This window comes from Papio anubis, chromosome 3 (assembly GCF_008728515.1).
Source record: "Papio anubis isolate 15944 chromosome 3, Panubis1.0, whole genome shotgun sequence".
NCBI lineage: Eukaryota > Metazoa > Chordata > Mammalia > Primates > Cercopithecidae > Papio > Papio anubis.
Window position 1 is genome coordinate 140,561,364 of NC_044978.1, and position 17,729 is coordinate 140,579,092.

Here is a 17,729-nt window from a genome sequence, read left to right on the forward strand (position 1 = left end):
ACCATCTCACATAGCTAACTCATGTGGAACACTCTGGTTAGGCTAGCTGCTTTCTCCCCTCCCAGACCGTGGCAAAGTGTGTAGTTTTACGACACCAAACTTACCAGTGCCCATCTCAAAGTGAATATCAAAGAGGCTATCCTTTTTTTGTCAAATTAATTTTTAAAGTTATACTATTTTAAAAATTTTGAGATGATTGTAGATTTGCATGCATTTGTAAAAAGTACATCAAGATTATGTGTATTCTTTGCCTGATTTCCCTAATGGTAACATCTTGCAAATATATATAGTACAATATCACATCGAGGATATTAACATGTGTCGTACAGGACTTATTCAAATTTCCTCAGTATTACTTGTACTGGTGTGTGTGTATTTATTTCTATTCCATTTTATCACATGTTTAGGTTTATGTGTTTACAACCACAGTCAGGATGTAGAGCAGTTGAACACTACAAGGATCTCTTATGTTTGCCTTTTTATAATCACATCTGTTCACCTCATTCGCCATTAACGTTCTACTAATGTCTTTTTTCTGTTCTAGAATCCAATCTAGGAAACAACCTTACATTTAATCATTATTTCTTCTTAGTCTCCTGTTGCCTGGATATTTACTCAATATTTCCTTACTTTTAAAGATCCTGAAAGTGTTGTAGGACATCCCTCATTTTCTTTTCTTTTTTTTTTTTCTTTTCTGCTGGTGTGACTAGGGATGTGGGTTATGGGGAAGAATACAGTTTTACAGATGTGATTGTCTTCTTATCACATGGTTATCAGGGGTATGTGTTATAAACATGGCATTTTATTTCTGGTGATAGTAACTTTGATGTCTTGAACGTTTGCCAAACTTCTCCACTATAAACTAGTTTTTCATCCCTTTTTAAATTTTAATCTTTTAAATAAGTCACTAAGGGCAGTCTATACTCAAGAAGTGGGGAAAATAAACTCCCCATCGTGGGAAGTTTTTACATAAACTATTCTGAAGTCTTTGTATAGATTTTATAGATTTGTCTATTCAATTTATTTATTTATTCAATTATTTATATAGCATGGAGTTATGGATATGTATTTTACACTTTGAGTTGTATTTCAATACTGTTATTTATTTTTGTTGCTCAGTTGTTGCAGCTTTAGCCATTGGAAGCGCTTTCAAATTGACTCTGCTCTCTCTTTGGCATGCTCTGATTCTATTTTCAGCATGTTCTTTTTGACTGTCACTACAAATTGCCCCAGACTCATTTTTTATTTTTCCTGCCCCAGTCGTTTCTCCAAATTGCTATTTCTCCTTTGAATTTACTTTGCAACTTTGGAAAAATCAGTTAATTTTGTTAGTATTTCTCAATTCTGTCCCATTGATCTGTGTTTCCATTATTTATCCATTATCACACTGTCTTAATTACTGTAACCTCCCAGTGAGTCTTGAAATAAAGTTATGTGACTCCTCCAGCTTTGTTCTTCTTTCTCAGAATTGTTTTGTCTATTCTAGTATCTTTGCCTCTCAATATAAATTTTAGAATCAGCTTATCATTTGTTAATATCCACAGTTAGATTTTCTTTTTATTTTTCTGGTTATTTATTTATTTTTTGTTTAGAAAACCCTCCAATACTTAGTGCCTTAAAACTATAATTTATTTAGCTCACAGTTCTATATATAGCATTTGGGGTTGGGCTCAGCGGGACAATTTGGTCTCACTGACATTTGCAGTGAGCTGCAGTTCAGAAGACAGCTCTGCCCCTGATGACTGGGTAACTGGTGGCCAGAGCAACAGAGGGTTGAGAGGGGGCAGGCAACTTGCCTATGTTCACTCATTATTCAGTAGATTAGTCTGGGATTAGTCACATGGCAGTAAGAAAGCTTTTGTCACAGATAGGCTAGGAAGTTGCTTCTTTTACATTTCTATTGGTTAAAGCATGACACACAGCCTACCCAGGATCAAGAAGTGGGAAAACAGACTCCACTTCAAGACGACAAAAGCTTAAAATTATTATGTGATCTGACATAATTATTATTAACTAACGTTAACAACAATGTGATTTTTGGAATCATCATGAGCACAATCACTGTGAAAATGAAGATTAACAAATCTCTAATGTTTTGGACGAGGAGCAATTGAGATTTTTAAAATAGCAGTTTTTCTTAAGCAGAATAGTGAAAATTGTGGTTGAGTCAACATTTAATAATAGTTTAACCAAAGAGTTTATGCGTCCTTAATCTAAAATTTATATGAATATAAATGTAGATATGGATATAACTAATAACACAGAAACAATTTAAGTCTAAATCAGCTCAAGAATAGTAAATCCATTTGGTCCAAACGCTATAGCTAACTCTTGGCCAAAGTAGGATTTGGAATTCTGTACCTTATTTATTTATTTGTTTGTTTGTTTGTTAGTTTGTTTGTTTTGAAATGCAGAACTTTATTAGAATTGAAAGACATGTTTAATTAATCTTCTGTGCCATGAGACTCCTCCATCAGGCTGTCTACAAAGACCACTGGGAGGCTGAGGATCATCTGACCCCAAGAGTTTGAAGCTATAGTGAGCCTCAAAAAACCACTGCACTGCAGCCTGGGTGACAGAGCAAGACTCTGACTCAAAAAATAAAAATAAAAAAAGACCTTTAGCCACATTTCCAGATTTCAATTTCAATGGTACTTGGAGAATGCAGAATATCAGATCTTTGATTGTCATCAAGTTATCAGTGGAATTCTGTACTCTAATTCTCACTTCAGTGCACTTCTCACAAAACTATGTTCTCTTTATATGGTGGAAAGCTTTTTAGGAAGATTTTGTTTAGAAACAACCATACTTCACCTTGATAAATGTATTTTTCTGGTTCTTTGAACCAGCAGACAGAATATAAATTTACAATTTTTATTTACTAGTGATAAAGAAGGGAAATGTCAAAATATATTAATAGGGCTATTTAAAAGCTAGTAATGTTGTCTACTGCTTTACAGTTAAAATATTCATATTTTAGTTCACTTGCTGGGGCTTATAAGGAAAAGAAGGAAGTTTATTATTCTCATTTTTCAGATGAGAAAAATGAGGCTTAGAAAAACTGAAATTTAAGCAGAGTTCCATTGCTAGTAGTTAAGAGGATCTGACTAGAGTTTATTAAGTAAGGTCTCTTATTTGTTTCTTCGTTTAAAATGTGTCAATCTTAGGAGAAAAGTTGACTAAAATTTTGCTAAATAGTAGAACAACAAGATAAATTATGTTTTAGATGTCATTCTTATTATTATGTCAAGGTTTGTTATGCTTATGAGAAAGTATAATGGTTCAGGAACTCTTTGCATGACACTGTCTGGGGTGGTGGTGGGGAAGATAGTCTATAGACAAATTCTCAGTCCCTATTCCCAAGACGTTTGCTTTTATAAGCCTAGAATGTTTTGGAAAAAAATTCTTCTTATGCATAATTTCAGTTTGAAATGAACAAACAACAGGGCCCCCAAAGTTAGAGATATTCAAGGTTATGTGTGTGTGTGTATGTCTATGTGAGTGTATGTGTAGGCACAGTTAAATGCATACAAGTGCACATATGTGTTCCTTCAATTTTATGTGGGTTTGCATGTGTGTGTGTTTTTGTGTTCGTGATTAATATTGGAAAGAATTGCTGCATGGTAACTATTCCTTATTGGCGTGAATGAAATTACATGAAAAACTATCCCAGATATAAACCATTATTCTTGAATTTTCACTAGGTAATTTTTAGAAATTATATCCACTCAGTAATACACTTCTTGCCCCTTACATTTTGCAAGATCAATACTTTTACATCAACTATATCTTTTATGGATGTAGTACATTTCTCCAAGCATCTTAAACATGGGCACATATGTTATATGCAGACAGACGTTTTACTATAATGGTGCTTAAAATGGATTGTGAGTTCAGATTGATTTTTCTCACATTAGTTGTTTAAAATGGCTTTTCTAAAGCAGACATATAATGGCCTGATTGTCCCCTTCAAAATATCAAAGAGAAAAATATTAAAAAAGCAATGATATGAGACACGTGGAAAGAAAGCTCATATTTATCCTCCTTTAAGTGGCCTTTGGGAGAATTTTGCTTAAAAATGTTAATGTGTTTTATGAGTTTTGATTTATAGGTATTTTTAACAGTAAGCCTTTAAGGTGTCAGCTCAACTAATTGAGCTCCCTTGCTCTTTCTAAAAGCACGAAGGCTGCTGGTTGTACCTTAAGGGGATTGACAATAAAATGAGTAGGAATCAAGTTTGTCAATAAGATTTAATCTGAAATAGAAAAGAGAAAAGTATAATAATGTTTTGAATTTGAATAACATGTTAGCTAAGAGCAACAAAGAAACATTAATTCAAACAGAAGGGAAAGCAGCTAAAATCATATTATACAGTAGCGATCACAGAATCACTGAGGGACCACAATGAGCAAAAACGGCACATACTTTCTGAAGCAATTGATGTAGACTGTATTGTCTCTCCCCCACATAATTGCTTCCCCATCCTTACAATCACTGTCACTTCAAGAGTAGGGAAAAAGTAATTCGGAAACTGGACTGTAAACCCAAAGGTAAGAGAATGTCTGAATCAACAGAGAAAAACACATTCTTCTCTTTTGTCTGTGAAACACTTACAAAAATAAATCTTGCACTTGGTGGCTAACAGCCTCAGTAAATGCTAAAAGCAAGGATTTTAGAGACCTTGTTCTCAGACTTTCATGTAATAAATCTGAAAAACCAACAACAAAAATAAGCCGATTAAATAAATGGAAATTTAAAATGTAAACCATATCTAAATTAAAAAGACGTTTTTAAGACAACATATCAAAGCTCCTGATAAACCATATTTGTTTAAATACTTTTCTTTTTTTCAGAAATAGTAGAAAATGTATGTTATTATTTACTTATGAAAACAGAAAAAGAACAACAAAATAAACTAAAAATATTGAGTTGAATAAGTATGATAAAAGCTTAGATTAGCTTCAAAGTAGAAAACAAACTAATATAAAATTATAATATAATCAACTACTCTTTCCTTATAAAGTATTATTAAGAAAGAGAGAAAATTGAGAGGCCGAGGCGGGTGAATCACGAGGTCAGGAGATAGAGATCATCTGGGCTAACACGGTGAAACCTCGTCTCTAATGAAAAATACGATAAAATAGCTGGGCGCGGTGGCACGTGCCTGTAGTCCCGGCTACTCAGAAGGCTGAAGCAGGACAACCGCTTGAACCCGGGACGCGGAGCTTACAGTGAACAGAGATCGCGCCACTGCACTCCAGCCTGGGCTACAGAGCGAGACTCCGTCTCAAAAAACAAAAAACAAAAAAAAGAGAGAGAAAAAGAATACATAAAACCTGAGGATTGAGAAACTGGATAGAACTACAAACATGAAAGTGATTTAAATTACTATAAGTGATAGAAGTGATAGTCTGTGCAAATGTATGACATCTTTGATGATTTCCCAGCAAAAGTATATATGATAATAACTGGTGTAAAAAGCGATAAACGATTGAACGTTTCAAAACTTAAGAAGATTTTCAAAGCCAGGGTGGTATTACTTATGAATTTTAACATACATTTAAGAGACAAACCGCTGGCCTACTCCTATTACTAGAAGCTTAATTTAAATATTGCAGATGCGCACGCGCGCGTGCGCGCGCGCACACACACACACACACGCAAATAATAAGTGAAATGCACTTTTGGGAAAATAGATGCCTGAATAAATGAATACATACGATGAAAGAAAGACATCATATTGTAAAAATAGTCATTTGGTTATATAAATATATACATTTAACTTGATATCAACAGAATTACAATGGACATTTTTAAAATAGAAAATTATTTTAAAGTTCATATGGAAAAATAGTATGAAATTCCTAAACAAACAATTAAAAAAATAGTGAAGAGGTACCTGCCCATTGGCTGCCAAGCTACTTTAATCAGAATAGTGTGATATTTTTATAGTAAATGTCCAAGATGTCAGTGGAAAAAGTAGAAAGTAAAGAAATTGATCAATTTGTGTGGAAATAATAATATAATAATATGACCAAACAAGTAGGAGACAAATGTGTTTCGAAAATGATTCTAGGGTGCCCAATAGTCTATTAAGAAAAAAATATATAAACTTTTACTTTATAACATACAATAATAACTTTTGGATGCATTAAAGTTCTAAATGTAAAGTTAAAATAAGTATTAACATATTGGAAAAATGTATAAGAATATTTATGTTATCTGGAGGTGGCAAAAACCTATTTAAGCAATTTAGGTAAGCTCAAATCATAAATAAAAATTCTCACAGAATAAATTATATAATATGAAAAGTATTTTTCAAATGATAGAATAAACAAAAATTATAGGCTAATTCTAATGCAAACTTTACTCTTAATCTTAACCTGACTCACAAATTATAATAAAATTCGAAACCTATATCAGGTTCTACAAGGCCCTACATAGACTGGCCATAGCTACTCATTGATATCCCTAATATATAAAATATTGCTACTAGTTGCTCCATAATTAAAAGATAAAAATAGTCACTTATTTATTTCCCAAAAGTGCATTTACTAAATAACCTGTAAAGGTAACGAGAGGCAGATTCTAGGTAAAAAACTCTTACGGAGTTTTGAAAATAGTGTCAATACTATGGTTTAGAGTTTAAAGGTATGATGAAAAGTTATTATTTGGGGTCTTTTATTTTTACCCTGAGTACTAATACTTTCAAAGTAAAATCATGTTTTACTTTTTCTAAAATAGATTTTTAAAATTAAACTTTAATTTTGAGATCATTTTAGACCTACCTGCTGTTATAAGAAATAAAGAGATTCCATGTGCTGCTTACCCAGTTCCTATGGTGGTTATTCATATTTTTTCCATTTAAAAATTTACATTTGTTTCTTATATGTTCTGTTGTTTCTTTAATGACACTTTCCATATTTTCTCTTTTTAAATCTGCTATTAATTCATTAATTATTATTATTATTATTTTTTAGACAGAGTCTCATTCTGTTGCCCAGGCTGGAATGCAGTGGAATGATCTTGGCTCATTGCAACCTTGGCCTCCTGGGTTCAATCAATTCTCATGCCTCAGCTTCCCGATGTAGGTGGGAATACAGGTGTGTACTACCACACCCAGCCAATGCTTGTAATTTTTGTAGAGATGGGTTTCGCCATGTTGGCCAGACTGTTCTCGAACTCCTGGCCTCAAGCAATCTGCCCACCTTGGCCTCCCAAAGTGCTGGGATTAAAGGCGTGGGTCACTGTACCTGGCCTTTCAATATTTTCATTTGTTCTCTTCTTAGTCTTTGTTGATGTTGGTTAGGGTGAGGCAGGGCCTGTATCTAGCAGAGATCTAGCAGGAAATATATATTGCATACTTAAAAATGGTTATTGAAAAGAGTTTAATAAAGGACATTTTACAATTGTATAGACACACTTACAGGAGATCAAGAAGGAAAGTGAAGTATCACATGGATTGGCAACAGCTGGTGACTTCTGCCTCTCCTAGGATTGAACATGGCAGGACTTGCATCTTTAGAAGGGTGCTGCCCAACAGCAGCTGTGGCTCACAGTAAAGGAACCAGCCACTGGTAACCACAAGCTAATAGAGAGATTTAAATGCAATGGCAGTTCTCTGTGCACACCCACCCATTTCTCATTGGAGTATTCTACTGAAGAAATTTAAATGTAAGTCTTGAAAAGAAATCTAGTGCTGCAGAACAGAAAAGTCAATTACTGGTGCACAGAGTAAGAAAAAGAAGGGTAGAGAGTGACTCTCAAGGGCCAAGTGCAAAATGTTAAGCCAAGAGGGGATTCCACACAGTGAAGAGGAGAACAAATTAAGCACATTTTAGTGAGAAGATTAGCCTATCTAGAGAAGAATTCAAGTGAGAGAGAAATTGTATATAATTGGAATTGTTTTATCCAATTTCCATGCAGTGATCATGGAGCACTGCAAAGGCAGGATCAGCAGTCTCTGCTGAGGCATATGATGGAATGTAAGCAATTCACAGGTTATGAAATGGCTAATAAGCAGATACAGGTAGTAAAAGAGATGACATAGCAAAGCTTAAAATATTCAGTTATCTATTTGTAATGAAGAAAATGTTTTTCACAGTAAGGCAGAAGAATAAAAAGTAAGTGCAATTAACATAGTCAAATATAGTAATTTACGTTAAAAGGTGTTTAATTACAACAGAAAGTGGAAGTGTTGGAAAGATTGGACATTTTCTAGAGATGAATCCATTTTGAGGAAGATAAAATCCAGATTGATATGCTGAGTATGTGTCATTTTATTTGGAGGATTTGTGTGAGTGTGCCATTTTTTTCTCATTTACATGAACAAGCTGTAGTGAAAACAAAAAGTCTCAACCAGAAATCTGCCTTCCAATAAGAGACTATAACCATCTAGTCATGACCCTTTTTCTTTCCAGTACAATTAGGGTCATCAGAACTACATCGTCTTAAGAGGGAAGGAAATACCCAATAACATCTTGGCAGGTGCTGCATAATCAGGCCTCAAATGACTTTCTGAAGATAAAAAGAAAGTGGTATTTGCTTGCAAAACTGAACATATCTGCCTGAGTTGTTTTCCTACAGATGTTATCCTGGGAATAGAAACAAAATTGTTCATTCCCTAGCAGCCTTCAAGAAGCACTGTGATCTAGGGCAGCACAGAGCTAGCAATGAGAGACAGAATGGCATTCACAATTCTGGAAGAAAACACTGGAGTGGAATATACACAAAGTGGCTGTTTGGTCTCAAGACTGCATGAATTATTATCTGGTTATGCTGGATATTCTAATTCCTTTCTCTCAGAGGACTGTAAGTAGATACATATGCTGATTACATATGTGGATAACACTGTCGAATGCCAGTTTTTACTAATAGTGTTTGTATTAAGCTCTCTACACTTTTTAGGCTGGCACTATTTGTGGCCAAAAGCATCTTCTAAATTATAAATCCTTGAGAGCAGTGACTGTATTCAACTTTGTATTTGCAACTTGATCCTAGTGCATATGCAGTACCATAAAAGCTTATGACAGTAAAGATCTTTTATATTCAAGCTATAGTTACAACTCAAGGTAGCTTAAGAGTAGGGATTATAAAATACCAATGTCTAATATTTTATATATTTGGATTTTTTATTTAATTCCATTTCTAAAATGAATAAAAGAAATGAATTTTTTGTTTTATATGAGTATGTATTTCTTGAACTCAACTTTGTTTTATCCCAAATACTAAAGAGAGCGCCTATCATTTCAGGGAAGTGTAGAAATAGGGTTACACTACACACATACTACCACTTTCCCCCAAATTCTTTGCAGGTATTAAAACTTCAACTTAGAGCTTTTCTATTTAGTACAAACTCAGGGTTGTATTATTTTCCAATGTAATACTCTAGGCCAAGGGTCCCCAACCTCCGGGTCATGGACCTTACTAGTCAGTAGCCTGTTGGGAACACAGCAGGAGGTCAGTGGTAGGTGATCAAGCATTACCAACCGAGCTCTGCCTCCTGTTGAGAGGTGAAGCCAGCTGGACTTCCTGGGTGGAGTGGGGACTTGGATAACTTTTCTGTCTAGCTAAAGGATTGTAAATGCACCAATCAGCACTCTGTAAAATGGACCAATCAACAAGATGTGGGAGGGGTCAGATAAGGGAATAAAAGCTGGCCACCCCCCCCCACCCCCCCCCGCCAGCGGCAGCAACCCCAGTAAATCTTGCTGCTGCTGACTCATTGAGTCTTCACTATGTTTATGAGCTGTAACACTCATTGCGAGGGTCTGCAGCTTCACTCCTGAAGTCAGCGAGACCACGAACCCACCAGGAGGAGCAAACAACTCCAGCTGTGCCACCTTTAAGAGCTGTAACACTCGCTGGGAAGGTCTGCGGCTTCACTCCTGAAAAGTCAGCGAGACCATAAACCCACGGGAAGGAAGAAACTCAGGACACATGTGAATATCTGATTTAACAAACTCCAGACACACCATCCCTAAGAGCTATAACACTTACCGTGAGGGTCCATGGCTTCATTCTTGAAGTCAGCTAGACCAAGAACCCACCGGAAGGAACCAGTTCTGGACACCTGTCAGATCAGTGGCAGAATTAGATTCTCATAGGACTGTGAATCCTATTGTGACCTGCACATGCGAGGGATCTAGGTCATGTGCTCCTTATGAGAATCTAACCAATGCCTGATGATCTGAGATGGAACAGTTTCATCCTGAAACCATTTCCCCCTCCATCCCTAGGAAAATTGTCTTCCATTAAACCGGTGCTTTGTGCCAGAGGGTTGGGGACCACTACTCCAGATAGGCACTCCCAATAAATCAGTGTTGGTAAACAATACGGAACATGTTTGTTTTCCTGGGTTCAAAGACATGCAGACATGCATCGTGTAATGAAAACACACACACACACACACACACACACATCTATATACTCTTATTCTTACCAACTACAACTAAACTCTACTATACTTGAACCAAATTATAACTAACTAAACTATACTCCAGTTAAATTATTCAAGGATTATACTCAAATTAACTAAACTACTTAAATCAAGCAAAATAAATCTACATTTATTTCATTATCATCATACTGTGCTTTTGAAACTAATATTGTATTTTGGATTTTTATTCAGATGAAGCTATTTATTTATTATATGAGCCTGTCATGCCTTATTTACGTATTTTATTTCTGTTTGCTAATAACTTCTAGCAGAGAGAAACACACTTATCCTTGCAACAAACATTTATAGAGTGCCTATTATGTATTAGGCCTTATGCTAGAAAAGGAAGTTTTCCAAAGGACAAGTTAGCTCTGAAGAAACAAGATTTAGATTGCAGATTGTAGTTAACCAGTTTGGTTTTTGTTACTATCCTATTCATGTATTTATCCATGCTTTACATTTTATAAATATTAAGCAGTGATAACTCAATTTATTATATTTCTATGTATTACTATTTTATACTAATTTGCAGGCAAATTTGTTCAATGAAATGAGAAAATTAAAAAGGTGATTCATGGGTGAACATGCAGAGTTTCAAGAAGTTACGTTAAATATTTTAACTGATCTATCATTGGCTTACTTTCCTCAAATTTAAATGGTATTTAAATGGGTGTGATGGCTTAGAATCCACACTGGTATTGATTTCAATGAACTCCATTTGAAGCAGGGTCTCAAGATGTGACACGATTAAGTCAGGCATCTGGTACTCATTGGCTTATTCTGCTTGGAGATACTTCCTTGCCAGCAGGTTGAAAGGAATATGGAAAAGATTCTGGGCTTAGAAAGAGAAGACTACGCTTAGCTTTTAACAGAGATAGGGCTCCAGCGCAGTAGTGTGAGGTTGAAATTTGGGCCCCAGAATCAATGAGTAATGAGTCAACTGATGAAGAACTGAAGGAAGTCATACCTCTATAGTAGAGATACGAAACTGATTTTCTGTGTCCAAAGTGTCCAACCAAGTCCTATGGCAGATAAAAGCACAGGACAATTTCCAGCTCCTACTCATTTGGGAAGTTTCCTCTCCCAATGCTTCTCCTGCCCTAGTTGATTGGCTTCTGTCCTAGGTGATTGTGCTAGCATGTCCAGGAGAAATAACGTGTGAACTCCATTGTAGAAGACGGGGAATAATAAGGCTTTTTAGAAGAGAGAAATACAAATTGAGATACTTTATATTTTAAATACATTTGCTGCTTTTTTCTATCCTTTAGCACTCTTCATTGGTTCTCAGTTGCCTTCCAAAACAGTAATAAAATGGTATTCCCTCTTACATTTTGCATATTTAAACATATATTTTGTTTCGCTTTATGATTACGTTTCAGTACATTGTTCAATTTGTGTCTAGTCTATTTTCCTTCAAGTTGTTTTCATTTCTTGGCGTGGCCAAGAATAACCTACGATATACTCAAGAAAATACTCCATTTCCCTAATTCAATACTCTTCAAAATATGCATTTATTTACCCTTATTTTATCATTTTAGACTCCACTAAGATATAAAAATAGTTAATTTAATATTCATGTATATTCATACTTTTCCTCTAGACTGTGATATCTGCTGAATTCATTGCATGAACTTTGGAAGAATGTGGAATCAGTGTTCATCACAATCTATGTTCTGTTTGGTTTGCTCTTTGTTCTTGACAGATCTTTATGTGCGTTATGAGAATTACAATCATTAGCAGTGTGGCTATTTTATAATTTATTAAACATAATTTCTCTCTTTCAGAAATGGATATTCTAGGAAGGAAGATAAAGTTAATATGCAAATAACTATGACAGAACATGAAATAAGTGCCTCATAAGGTATATGAAGAGCATGTGATAGAATTTCAGAAAAGAGAGATCTGATTGAGCAGGAAGAAATTTATTTAATAGGTTACATTTTATTTGGCTCTCACAATACGGGAAAACAATTTTTTAAAATGCATGTTTGGAAATGTCCTCATTCTTATGTTTTCAGAGACAACATTGTCATATTTTGGGCCATTATTACCTAAGAGTTCATTAATATATTTAAAAACAAAATATTATGCAACCAAAGAGAGAAAAACAAATGCCTGAAAGCAACCTCTCATATAGAACAAATAATAATTTTTCTTAAAAGTTACAATATGCCAAAACACCTAAAGTTTCTCTGACGTGTGTGGAACTTGAGCTACAATTTCATGGGTTCTAGGCTACCCAGAAACATCACAATGTCCTATTAACAAAAGTCACAATACTCTTAAAAGTTTTACTTCACTCTTACAGAAAAGCACTGAGAGCATTTGCCTTCAACTCACTCAATAATGAAATTTCAGTAGCAATCGTCAATCTCATGATACATTTTATTTCGGGTAAAATAAAATGTTTATCATGATCTGGAATGCAAATCTAGTACTAAATTCCAGAATGTAAAATCACTATAAATGTATCCTTTGGGTTCAGTTCTGTTTAAATCATTTATCAGGTGGGGTATGTGGGGCTCACGCCTATAATCCTAGCACTTTGGGAGGCCGAGGTGGACAGATTGCCTGAGCTGACGAATTTGAGACCAGCCTGGACAACATGGTGAAACCCCATCTCTACCAAAAATAGGAACATTAGCTGGGTGTGGTGGCACACGTCTGAGGTCCCAGCTACTTGGGAGGCTGAGGTGGGAGAATCACTGGATCCTGGGAGACAGAGGTGGCAGTGAGCCCAGATTGAGCCACTGCACTCCAGCCTGGGAGACAGAATGAGACTCTGTCTCAATCAATCAATCATTTATCAAAGTCCCTCCTACACGGTAACTTAGTAGTTGCTCCCATGCATTTTTACGTAGACTTTTCTAATATTTCTTTCACACAAGCACACCCTGCCCCTCAGATATATAACATTTTCTCTCCCTCTTCCTGGCACTTCTGGCTTTCCTTCCTCCAAGAACCCACAGAGTTTTTAGTTTTTCTTCTTCCTCCTCATCCTACTCCTGTGCTTGTGCTTTTTCACTTCTGCACACTAATCCTTTTTCTTGTCTTCTCCTCATTGAGTGGTTGCCTTTACAATTGACAGTTTATATGGTTGCTGCTCCTGTCTGCCTGAAGGGTAGCAGGTCGAGGTAAAGTTAGCTACAACCATCAACAGATTTCCTTTAATGCCAGATTGTTTTTCACATAGGTTGCATGTGTTATTCCCAGGAAATGCTCTTTTTGTTTGTTTGTTTGTTTTTCTGAGACAGAGTCTTGGTCTGTCACCCAGGCTGGAATGCAGTGGTGCAATATTGGCTCACCACAACCTCTGCCTCCCGTGTTCAAGCGATTCTCCTGCCTCAGCCTCCCGAGTAGCTGGGATTACAGGTGCATGCCACTGCGCCCGACTAATTTTTGTATTTTTTTAGTAGAGATGGGGTTTCCCCGTGTTGGCCAGGCTAATCTTGAACTCCTGACTTCAGGTGATCCACCACCCCTCAGCCTCCCAAAGTGCTGAGCCACCACTTCCGGCTTCTTACTTTTTAAATACCCTCTGCTTTGTGAATTAGCTGCATAAGTGGCCAGACTCTGACTCTCCTCCTCCTTTGGAGATGACCCTTTTCAACTTCTACTATTCTCACAAATGCATATAGAATCAGGTAAAATGTCATATAGTCTTTATAGCTAGCCTGGTACATGAGATATAACTGATTTCCAACTTACAAATAGTGAATTGAGGCCCAGAGCGGTTGGAACGTCTTAAGTTGTCTCACAAGCAAGGAGCAGAGCTAACACTACAAAACACGCCCAACACTCTCTCGGCTGCCAAACACTGTCTTACCTCGCACTCACACAAAGCAAAAATGTAACTTTTACATCTTCTGTATTCTTAGAAGCTTCACTGAAGCAAATATAATTTCTCAGGAAAAGAATAAAACCAAACATTTCTTTTCATAATGGCAGTGATAACCAGTAGAAGAAGAAGAAGTGAAAAAAAAAAAAAAAAGGAAATATAGTTGAAGACTCCCTTTAGAAAGTTCCACGAACACTTTAGATTCTGTATCTGGTAGAGAATTTGATCTACAAAGAAAGTTTTGTCTTGTTTTGTGGCCTTTCTTCAAATGGTAACATATCTCTTTAATTTGTTTAATTAAGTCAGTACTCCACACTGCTTGATGTTTAATGCAAACTGACATGCTATTTTAACCATAGCGCCACACTCACTGTGTAAGAATCACCTAGGGAATTTCTTAATTATAAAGATTCCTGAACATACCTCTAGAAGTTTTACTTTAATAGGTTAAGGGCAGGGTCCAGGAATCTGTATTTTTAAGTGCTTTCCCTGTGATTCTGATGGACAGCCCATGAGAGAAGTATTAATATCCACTATGTATAATCAACAATTCAATAAAAACATGGCTTTCATTAGAAGATAATTTGTTAAATGTCTAGACAATCATCATTTCTTGATTTCCCCATAGGCTATTTTTTATCACTTTTCTAAATTGTACTTTTTCTTATTATTTATCAGAGAGTTACTTTAGAAGGAGAGGACAGGATTGGAAATGTGTATTAATGTCATCTATTCACTTACCCAATCCATAGTAAATATTCATGTGGAGTCAATTGCAGGAGTGGGGAGGGGGAAAGACTTAAAATCTAATGAAAGTTAATCAAAGAGAAGAACTTCCTTCAGGCTGGCCATGCATGTCTGTGGTTTGTCTGTCATTTATAATGCTGCAGCCTCTGGTTCATAGTCAAGCTGTAATTCTGCCAGTTAATGTATCCAATTAACCCCACTAATGAGCTAATCAGCAGTGTAAAATCTGTGTAAAATCACTGAGGGTGTATGATGAATGGGAAATGCACTGAACTCTCCTAATATAAAAAGTGCTTTACTGCACTTGTTAAAGTAGCACTGTCTTATCCCTCTCTAAAGGGTAATTTATCACCAGGGTCCGTAACAGTGCCATGCCCTGATAAGGCAGAGGTGGCAATAAACCCATCAGAAAATGATTACTCAGGAATGTGGAGCAATTACGACGTCTCCGTGTATCAGAGTCACAGCCTGGAGAGCAAATGTGCTTTTTTGTTGATTCAGGGTTCAAACAAAGAACCGGCAGTAAACTTGAAGGTGATCCATAACTTGTAAACGGATGGTATTTTATATGCATGTATATTCATTCAAAATCCTCTGAAGCAAGTGTTTCTAGTATACCAAGCTCCATAATACTGTTCTATTGTAAATGAAGATAGTGATTCATTCCAGAAACTCCTTATTGTAAGGATAGGGCAATACAAAGTTGGTTGCCCTGTAGGAGCTATCAATTTTCTCTAAACATCAATCTTCTCTTATGGAAATGCTTTATCAGCAAATTCATAGTCCTTTTCCCTTGCTCATGTACGAAGGTAACATTCTAGAAAGGCTCACTCATACCTGAGAAATTCAGGCTTTCCTTGTGGCATAGGATTCAGAGATATCCTTTTCAGGATAGATCACAAAACAAATCCCAGCACCTGTTCTCTCTCTTAGTATCCTTTTACGGCACAGTCCTTGGATATTTTATCTTTTGAATCAGTTGGAAATCAACGATCAGCTTTCAGGAAAAAAAAAAAAAAAGTGGCATACCATGTTCATTTCTGGATAATTCTCTACCCTGTTTGCTACTGTAGGTAACGTAAATCCTTATCAGTATTTTCATGTTTCTATATCTGGTCACTTTTCTCAAAATTGTGGTCCTCAAAGCAGGCATTCCCCCACTTTTTTACCTTAAAATATCTCTTTACCTTTCTTTAACTATAGTTGGTCATCTTGCCTCTAACAGAAGACATGGCCCACCTTCTTTCTGAGGCTAATTCTTCCTCTCTTATTGGTAGTCTTATCCATGCTCTATTGGTTATACTTTTACATGTTCAATCTCTCCTTTTACCCCGTTTTCCTTATTTTCATCTAAAAAATAGGCTCAGGCATCACTGTTATTCAGGGTGGAAAGATATTTCAGGGTGGAAAATATTTTTCTTCCACTCTGAATTTCCCTTTAGTTACTATACTTGTTCTTGATATTACTTAAAAATGTACTTTTTGCTTACTGTCTCCTCTTTGCCAATGCATATACTAACTTAACCTAATAATCTTATCTCTCATTTTTACCTATTAGTAAAAATAAAACTGCTTTCTCAAAGGTCATTAACCTCTCAAATATCAAACCCAGTGGTTTTGTGATAGTGATCATCACAGTCAACCTCTTTGAAAAAAATCTCACACACTTAAGTACATTTGCTTCCCCCAAATTATCATGCCCCCACTTTCTATGACAACTGCATTTTTGTGCTCCTTACATCTCTGATTACTTTTCTTAAAATTACTTTCTGCAGGCTTTAGTCTGCTGTTCTTTTTATGTATATATTTTACAATATGATTCAATGTACACATTTAAAAATATTCCTACCATGCCTATACACACAACTGGAACACAGTTCTTGCCCAATAGTTTGAGTATATCCTCGATAGTTCAAAGTATGAAACTGTAGTTCTGAACTCTTTTGTGAATTCCAGGTCTGAATTTCTAAAATCCACCAGCTATTGTTGATATCTCAAGCATAATATTTGCAAAATTTAGCTTGTTAAATCATACTACTCAATCAGCATGTCCTTTTGGGGTTATAAAGAATTTCCACTAAAATTAACTTAGATTAAAGAGGAATTTATTGGACATATCCTTGGGTGTGACTAGACTAACCATAGTTAAGTGTGTGTATCTTTGTTCTTCCACATTATTTGTGTCAGTTTTATGAAGTCCAATAAAATCCATTCACTCCATAGGGTAAGGAAGGTCATTGCTAGTAACTCCTGATTGTCATTGTCCTAGTCTGCTCAGGCTGTTGTAAGAAAATATTACAGACTGGGTGGCTTAAACAGCAGAAATTTGTTCCTCACAGTTCTGGAGCCTGGGAATTTCAAGACTAGGGTGCCAACTGGTTTGGTTCCCAGTGAGGATCTCCTACCTGGTTTGCAGACAGCTGGCATCTTGCTGTTATTCTCACATGATGGAGAGAGAAAAATATATACATCTCTCTTGTGTCTCTTCTTATCCAGGCACTAATCCTATTCACGAAGTCTCTACCCTCATAATCTAGTAACCTATCAGAGGCCCCAGCTTCAAATAATATTACATAGGGGATTAGGGCTTCCACATATAAATTTGCAGGGGAGGAGGAGGGCAAATACTTAGTCCAAAGGATTCAAACTTGAGTTTCAAATTTTGAAATTTTGACTGGATCTTTTTTTCCTAGTTCCAGTTTGCAA